Here is a 9,047-nt window from a genome sequence, read left to right on the forward strand (position 1 = left end):
AAAAAAAAAAAAAGATATCGATTCAGCAAAATATTGAATTTTTAATTTGTGAAAATCTAGGCCAAATGCTTTTAAAATCGTGAAATTTCTTATGACATGTTTTTGGCCAATTGAATTATTTCTGATTACATAATAAATTTAAAGATTAAATATCATCACAGAGTTATGAATATGTAGGGTAGATTTTTGCTTTATTTTTTTAAAAATTTGTATCGTGTAGACCAAATGTATTCAATCTTTTGTTCATGAGGTCCATTGCTGGCTGAAAATTACTTCTAGAATGATCAAAGTAACTGTGGCAAAGAAGTATAAACGCCTTAACTTGGTTTAATGAACATGACCTATTTGAATAAAGCTTCTCTTTTCACTGGTCTAATAATTTCTAATATTTTTTATTGTGACAGAGCTTTTGAAGCTGCTGCTTTAAGTATTGGTATTGGTAACTGGTGGGGAACTAGTCCTAATAGTCCTTTTTTCCATCCCTTGAAGCTGCTGCCACATACTAATCAGGTAGGAGTGTCATGATTCATTTCTCAGAACCACCAAGAAATAAATATTAACTGCCCCAGAGAATCCAACAACGTTCCAAACCAAGCACTCTGGGTCCCTCGCCTCAATGCGCACGATGTCGCGTCCCTTATAAGTAAAGTTTTTTCAAACATATTCATTTGAAACGAAAGTAATATACGCTAAGTCTTTGGTTACAGTAACCAAATATACCTCACCTAGTGATGATGTTATCCATCAACTCTTTCTTCAAATCTTTGAAGGTCATATTTAAATATGAAAAGTTTATCCTCCCTTTCATAATTTTTCGATCAAATTTGCTTGATGAGGAAGAAAGTAAGGACACTAAAAAATCTCTATCCCATCTTTTGGCAATACCCAGCCATTCACTCCATTTGGAAACAGGATGTTGCGTGTGCACTTGACTATTATGGGAAAGAAATGGTTTGGCGAACAATAAATTGACCTTGTTTTATATTTTTTTATATTCTTTTTCATTCAGGGAACATGGTAGCTAAAGGGATAGCTGGAGGTATCAATGTTCAGATCTGGCACAGTCAATATGACTGCATTAGCATAAGCATAGAAGTAAGGGGAAGGTAACAATCATTGCAAGTCCCATCATTTGTTTTAAACGTCTGAGGTTTGATCATTTTTTTGCCGGCACTGGACTTGTTTCCTTAAGCAACACACAATGTTCCGTATAATGCTGATAATTAGGGATGGAATCTTTACGTGATCAAACAGTCTAAGCATGTACATAATTATATAATAAAAAGATAGAAATATTTGATAAAAATTTTAAAAAAAGGTAAATTCAAGTTAAAATGACTTAAAATAAACAAAATAACGCTTATAATTTATTTATTTGTTAGAAAAAGAAAGAAATTACATTTAATAATAATAGTTATCTTTAATCGCCACAACCACATTTCTCATCAATAAATCTGCGAGTGAGATCCAATTTTATTGGTCAAAAACAAATTGTCAAAGATTGTATAGCAAAACCGAAAGATCATTCCACATTTACGTAAATACTTTATTTAGCCAAACTGCCCAAATACATTGTGTTGCTATCATATAATGTATACCAATCAATCCATGATCGGATATATATATACAATACATATATTTATATGATACAACTACAATTTTTTGTTTTCCCACCTTTTCCTTTTACATTTAATACTAGTCTACACCCTACGTGCAAATATTTTAATTTTTTTTTTAATTTAACTATTTAGCAATTTTATTCCATTTAATTGACAATATTATTCTCCCTATTTCACTCTCTCAGGCCCCCATCTCCAGTGATTCGCTACCTATATTTGATCCGTTTAACAAATTAAACCAATTTATCATTAGATAGCAATATAAAATCAAACCAAAGACACAATATCATCATCAAATCAGATCAAACAAACAAAAAGTTAGAAGAAATGAATAAATGAGATAATACACAAATCTACAGGTTCAAAATCTAAAAAAACATAGTGAGAAATGTTAGAGCTATTTCCCATTTATCTGATGATGTATGATGCCCAGGGAGCCCAAAATAATATTTACTGCCCAGAGTGCTAAATACCTAGTGCTAACACCGTGGACTTCTAAGAAGCTCTCACGGTGGTCTCTTTGAAGGTCTCGCGAAATTTTTATTTTAGGAAATGGACGCATTTTTCATATATTTCCTTCTTTTTCCTTTCCACTTCATCCACCTGATCGAGGTCATTGTTCTTAAATCTCACCGTCGGATCCAACATCAGAGTCTCTTATGGATCCTTCCTTAACTCAATAAACCTCATCGAAGCAGGTGAATTTTCCCAGGAACTTCACCATTTCTTAATTATGAGAGATAGTTGACCGTGGATGATGAATGAGGAGAAGATGGTTGGGGGTGCGGTCAATGAAAAACACAAATAAGTACGATTAACTTATTTTAATGTGCCTACGTTTCGGCTAGAGTTTCTAGCCTTCTTCAGGGCTGTTAGCTGGAAGATCGAACGTCTAGGAAGATATACGTATAGGAATAGGAAGATATAACGTATAGGAAGATCGAACGTCATTAGACGTTCGATCTTCCAGCTAACAGCCCTGAAGAAGGCTAGAAACTCTAGCCGAAACGTAGGCACATTAAAATAAGTTAATCGTACTTATTTGTGTTTTTCATTGACCGCACCCCCAACCATCTTCTCCTCATTCACCATTTCTTCTTTGAACCAGTGATGTCAGCGTGTTATAAGGAGGGAGTAGTTGGGACATTTTTCCAGCACATGGTGTTTCAGACCCTCTTCCGCATTTGCGACAGTGAAACCCAACTTCTCCTTGCTGTCCACTGCCTCCTGGGACTCCACACTGGGGTGCATAGTTAGTATTTAGTTTCAGGATGTTAGCCCATTCTGACCCCGAGAGTTCCTGCTTCACACACAAATATCCATTAGCTTTCGAGGTCTCTTTGAAATGGCGAACAGCAATACCCATCCACCTGCAATAGGTCCATTCTTCAAAAACATTCTCACGAAACAGCTACCGTAGAAATCTCACACCTTGGTAGCTCTGGTACACAGCGAGTCTTTTAGCCCATGCCGCGATTTTGGCTTCGTTATTAAATATAATAGGACTAGAATAGGGCATCTGGAACATTCAACATCCACTAGGCAATGGACCAATGCTGCAGAAGAGCCTCCCATTGGCAGCGGATCAAACCCAGTCCTCGGTATACCCTGCGTGCATATAACATTTCCGACAATATGTTAGAAGGGAGCCCAATTATGGTCTTGATACTCCTGCGGATATTGATATCAATACTAATGTCGTCCCAATTTTAACTTATATTTTGTTTATATATTCTGAATAAATTGTATATGATTACGGACCTCATATCTCCAAAATGACTACGTCAAAATGATCATTTCATAATGCATATTATGAAGTAAATAACTTTTCTAAAAAGGTAATTGATAAATTACTTCCCAAGAGGTAGCAGCTATCCGAATTTTCTTTAAAAAAATGATTTTATTGATTAAATTTTTTAAAAAAGTTGAATTGATTTAAAAAAAAAAAAAGAAGCGATAACTAATTGCTTTACTGGGATTACGCGTTCACCAAAACATATGTTTTTTAAAAAAGTGTTACTGAATCGAGTACACCAGGTGATCAAAAATATATTCATCAGACATGATTGGCAGCCGAAATTACAGGAGACCATGGATCTTTAAGAGTTATAGGGCCAAGGAAGAAGAAAAATAATGGTTATAGGAAGAAGATTAAGAATAAAACTACTTATTAGTAACCATTTACTAAGAAATAGCTTAGTTTTTTCATTTTTTCACCTACCGCACCATCTTCCTACTGTCATCACATACTGCTAGATTATACTCTTCAAAAAGAAAAATAATAATGAAATATATAAATAATTTCATTATGCGCAGTTGGTAACTTTTTAAAAATTGTTTGTCAAAATATCTCCTTGATGTTCAGCCTCCGGATAACATTTGATTAATACCAAGAATACAGAATCTTACAAGATTCACCTCTATCAAACCTGCTCTTACCTCTGGATCGGAGACCTAAGACCTCACAAGCATTGAAGTGGAGGAGATCCTCGTCTTTGAGGGGATCCTTCGCCTAATATTCGGACCACTGATGGTCAATGAAAATTGGAGAAGGATGAGGAACAGTGCTTTAAATGAGAATATAGATATTATGAGATACACCAAGCTAGGAAGACTGCATTGGGCTGAACACATTGCCAGAATGCCAGAATATGGCATTCCAAGAAAGTTTCTTGAAGGAAAGCTGTATTGGACAAGGGGAAGAGACAAACCACGACTAAGATGGGAGTTTGGTATCATCGAGAAGCCTGAGACCTGCTAGACACCCACAACCGGTGAACCATCGCATAAAATAACGTCATTAGGTGAAAACTTATTGAGAATGCCAATGCCCACGGTCTGTAGCGTCAAGGAGCTAGTTAGTTATAATATTTTTTATAATTATTGTTTATATCTTTGTTTTTAGTTATTATTATATCAGTTCAATACTCGTTATTATTTTAGGTAATATATTTGGTTTAATTCATTTTTCATTTACTATTATATGTTTTATGTTTGTTTTTCTTGACCGCATCCTGTTAATTCATATACGGTGATCATTTGCGTACAATAAAAACTGAAATATTCCTCAATATATTTTAAGTTATGAATATAAAAAGTATTAATCTGATTTTAACGATTGTGAAACGTTTTAATAAATCTTATTCAGATATAATTGTTTCTTTCCCAGTCGACATATTTTAGGAATAATTTAAGAGAGCAAATCTTGACAATTGGCCAAATATAGTAATGATATATATTCTTCATAACTGGTTTGATGTACAATATAGAAAGCCTATGTTTAATTACGTCTCATTTAAACATATAAGTGAGGAGCATAGTGCATTAGGAAATGAACAGTTCATGGTAGAGGCAAATGTATTAATTAAATTTCATACTTTGTACAATAATTCCCTTAGAGAAGAGCAGCCCTATAAAGGTAATTTAATTAAATCCAGCTTAAAAGTTCCAGCAATATTTCTAAAAGTTTCACGTCACAGCAGCTCTAATCTGAATAGAAGTATTAGTACGTACATCATAAGTTATAACTGTTCTAGATGAAAAATATAAAAAGAGACATGCGACACACACAATACCTGATAGCTAGTAACTGACTTTTATTGAGTTCCGTAGATCTTCATATACGTATATATAAGTTATGGTTGGACAAGACCTGTATACAACTCTAATCCTAACTCCCCATGTAAATAAACCTCAATAATGTCTATAAGGAGCATCACAGAGATAATAAAGCAGTATCTTTCTAATAAGCGTGCGTTTTAATTCTGTTCCCTGTTTTCCTTTTTCTTCAAGCCTTTCAGTCCAAGTGCTCGTAAGTGGTGTCGAGACCCGGATACTGATTGAAGATTTTTTTTTTCTTCTTCTAAATCTTTTTTTTTTTATCTAAATATTTTTTATAAAAACTTCACCGATTGAATATTTTTTTTTTTTTAACTGTTCTTTCATCAGGGATTTTTTTTCTTTTTTCCTCCGGCTTTCTTATCTTTAATTTCGGTTAAATTGTCATTTTTTTTTTACTGACTAATATGGTTAATGGTGACGGTCAACCACAACCACAGCTCGCAGTGAGGCAGTCAGTTCTACAAGCTGTGGAACTGAAAGATCAGTTTAGTGAATTTATTTTGAAAAATCTATATCTTAAAAACCATTTCACGTACAGATTTCTGTTAGCCCTCAAATTAAAGCTAGTTTAATGGGCTGAAGTAATTTATGACGTTTATCGTCATAGGAGTAGCAGTTTTTATGATACTTGCTATAATAAATTAATTTATAGTTGTTCGGACAAATTTTCATTCGCCAAATTGATATTCATATGCGAATATTATAAAAACTACTATCCCTACAAAGATAAGTGTCATAAACTACTTTATAGTAAGTTAAATTTCCTTTATTATGTGTGGCTTATTGATCTAGAGATATATTTTTCATAAAAACTGCTACTCCTACAAAGAAAAACGTTATAAACTATTTTATAGTAAATTTAACTAACTTTAATTTGAGTGCTGGCTGACATGTGTATGTCCAATGGTTTCTAAAATAACGTTTTTTATAAATCAAGCTTATGGTCCGAACAACTATAAATCAATTTATTTTAGTAAATATCATGAAAAATACTATTTCTACGAAGGTAAAGGTCATAATCTACTTTATAGTACATTAAACTAGCTTTAATTTGATTACTAATAGACATCAGTACGTCACATAGTTCCTGAGATATAGATTTCTCAAAATAGATTCACTAACTACTGATATATCAGTAGATTTTTAAGACTGTTGCTTTTTAAAAGGCTATATCTCGAGAACTATTGGACTTAAATAGCTCTATTAGGGCTAATATTTCAGCAAATTTATTATCCTTTAAATAATGTTCTTTTAGATTTTCTTGTTTTGTTGGTACCTTTAATGACATACCGCTCCGAATGAAAAATTAAGGTTTTGAAACAGCCGCCATTTTTTATTCTCTCTATCTATACTTGACAGACTCATCAGTTTTGACTAGTAATTATAAAGTTTTCAGTGGAGTAATCAAAAATTGGGGTAAAATAACTGCCTTTTTTTCTTCCCGGCTCTTATACTATGACCACTCTGAATGGGCCTTTGTACTTCTGCAGCTCTTTCCCACTATTAGTTCCCACTTTCCGGTACACCACTGTCCCGATTTTAAGCTGGCCCATCAAATCACGGAAACTGATGTTGTGACGTGCCATTCTTCTGCGTTTCTCCTTTTCAATTTTGTTCCTGACTTTTGTCCACATCTTTCTTCGTGCCATATAATTAACGGTGATATTGCTCTCCCCAATCGCTGTATCTCGGTATTTCCTACGACGTCCCCGCGGTCCAAAAACAATCCCGAATGAGGAAAACCCGGTGACGGAGTCTATGAAAGATCGTATGCCACAATTACTCGTTCCATAGCTTTATACAGCTCTAGCCCCTTTTCCAACTGATACACCCGCAGATGGTCACTGAGACTGCTCTGGAGCCTTTCAATCTTTCCTCGGCTCTTTGGATGTCCCGGAGTGTTAAGGTGCCACACTAACCCTAAGACTTTCATTTCTTCCGTGACACCTGCGTTGTCAAACTCTCTCCCACGGTTTGATGAGATTCTATCTGGTATGTAAAATTGGAAACATGTCCATAGGGCTCTTAACACTACTTCTGCCGACCTCTCTTTCACTGGGTACGCCATAGCTAATTTGCTAAATACGTCGATCACTGTGACCCACTTGTATCCCTTCCATGTAAAAGAATCCGCCTGAAGATCACTGAGCGGTGCTCCTGTAGTGGGCGACTTTTCCTGTGTCGGTTATGGTGGATGTGTATTGTATTTCGAACTCAGGCATACGTCGCAGCTACCAATGGTTTCTTGAATAGTGCACTTCATACCCTATCAAAAGTACCGACGGCGCAATGTCTGTAAAGTTTCGTACAGTCCTCTATGGATTGTCTTTCCCTGGTCATATGTAAGTGTCACCTCTCTTTGGCGCTCCACGTAACAGAGTCCTCTCACCCAGTGTCTCCTCCCTCGGTTTCTTTCTCCAAGTTTTCGGACAATTCCGTAGCTTCACTCGCGCATCCAGTTGTCCTTCGAGAGATTCTCCTCCGTAATTTCTGTGCATTGACTTCCATCGGTTCAGGCTTATTTTGCTCCCTCCGCCGATACATATAGGGACACTGTTCGGCAATATGTCCTTCTGTCATTCAAAACATCGGGCGCGGGGTATTGTGCTACCAGGTGCCCGGCTTTACCACAACCTTTGCACTTGCAATCCTCTCAGCGGTAACGGCCTTTTTTCCTCACTCAATCTTCCCTCAGTGGTTCCCGTCTTTTCCTTGGGTTTATCTTGGTATTCTCTCCTCCGTCATGTTCGTGAATTATTCCTGGATCGCTGGTAAAGGACTCTGGTCCATCCTGGTTCCTCTACCTCCATCTGGGACTCAACCTCTTTAGCGCTTGCATCCATGAGATCTTGGGCACATTTCACGAGCGCTCTATTGGAAATCCCTCCTTCTTTCCCAGCTCAATTGCCAATTGAATTTTTAGTACTACAGATAGGGATTGCAATCGATCCTGTACCTGGATTGTTTCCATTATCTCGCCGACTTTATCTGCGATTCTGTTGTAGCGTGACAGGAGTTCCGCGCCATACTGCCCATTTAGCTGTTTTGGCTTTTTAGTTTCTCTGATCGACATAAATATATCCTCCTCTGGGGCCCACCATCCTCTTCTTTCCTTGATAGCTCTTAAAGGGGTCTCTTCGTTGCCTGAATCTGATTGAGGATGCTCCTCTTTACTCTGCAGACGACCGCTGCTTTTAATGCCTCTGCATTTTCACTATCGAGTAGATTTTCGATAGACTTTGCTTCGATTCGGCTAATAAATTGGTCACCCCCTTTTATGAGGGGGCTCAGTTTTCCCATTACCCCGGTAAACCGTTCGAGGTTAGGAACGGCCTTCCTCAAGTCTTAGGCGGTTGCCCTACATACTTTTATCCATTCCAGAGTTGTGGCGTAGGGTCCCGCTCGAGAGACTTCCGGTCACAGGCAAGCTCCGGGAGTGGAGGATTCACCGCCATGGGAGGTGCGTTCTCGACCCTATTTTGATTAAAAGCTTCCAGATTCTAAACCGCTTGTCTGACGATCCCATTTCCAGCCATTATTAAAAAAAATGATAGAAGAAGAAAAAAAATGGAAGATAAGAAAACAACAATAAAAATTTTTCTTCGAACACAAAAATTATTCCAGTGTCTAAAGTTCTCAGGTTTCGGCACCAGTTAAAGGTTAATACGGACCGTCAGCTGATATCGTAGTAACGGCTGACTGTAATACTCCCTCCCCCCGCCAGTTTACTAACATTCCTCGCATACAAAAGAAAGATATGCATAAAAGTAGAATTGAAAAATTACAATTATATTAATTATAATAATA

The 9,047-nt window shown here is 36.5% G+C and overlaps 1 protein-coding gene across 1 annotated transcript in view; it reads right to left on the bottom strand.

Annotated features, from left to right (window-relative positions):
* Positions 1-9,047, bottom strand: part of LOC106681182 (putative fatty acyl-CoA reductase CG8303) — a 118,873-nt gene that overhangs the window by 102,044 nt on the left and 7,782 nt on the right. The window lies entirely within an intron of this gene.

The sequence above is a fragment of the Halyomorpha halys genome, unplaced genomic scaffold (assembly GCF_000696795.3).
Source record: "Halyomorpha halys isolate HHAL.00 unplaced genomic scaffold, Hhal_1.1 Scaffold316.1, whole genome shotgun sequence".
NCBI lineage: Eukaryota > Metazoa > Arthropoda > Insecta > Hemiptera > Pentatomidae > Halyomorpha > Halyomorpha halys.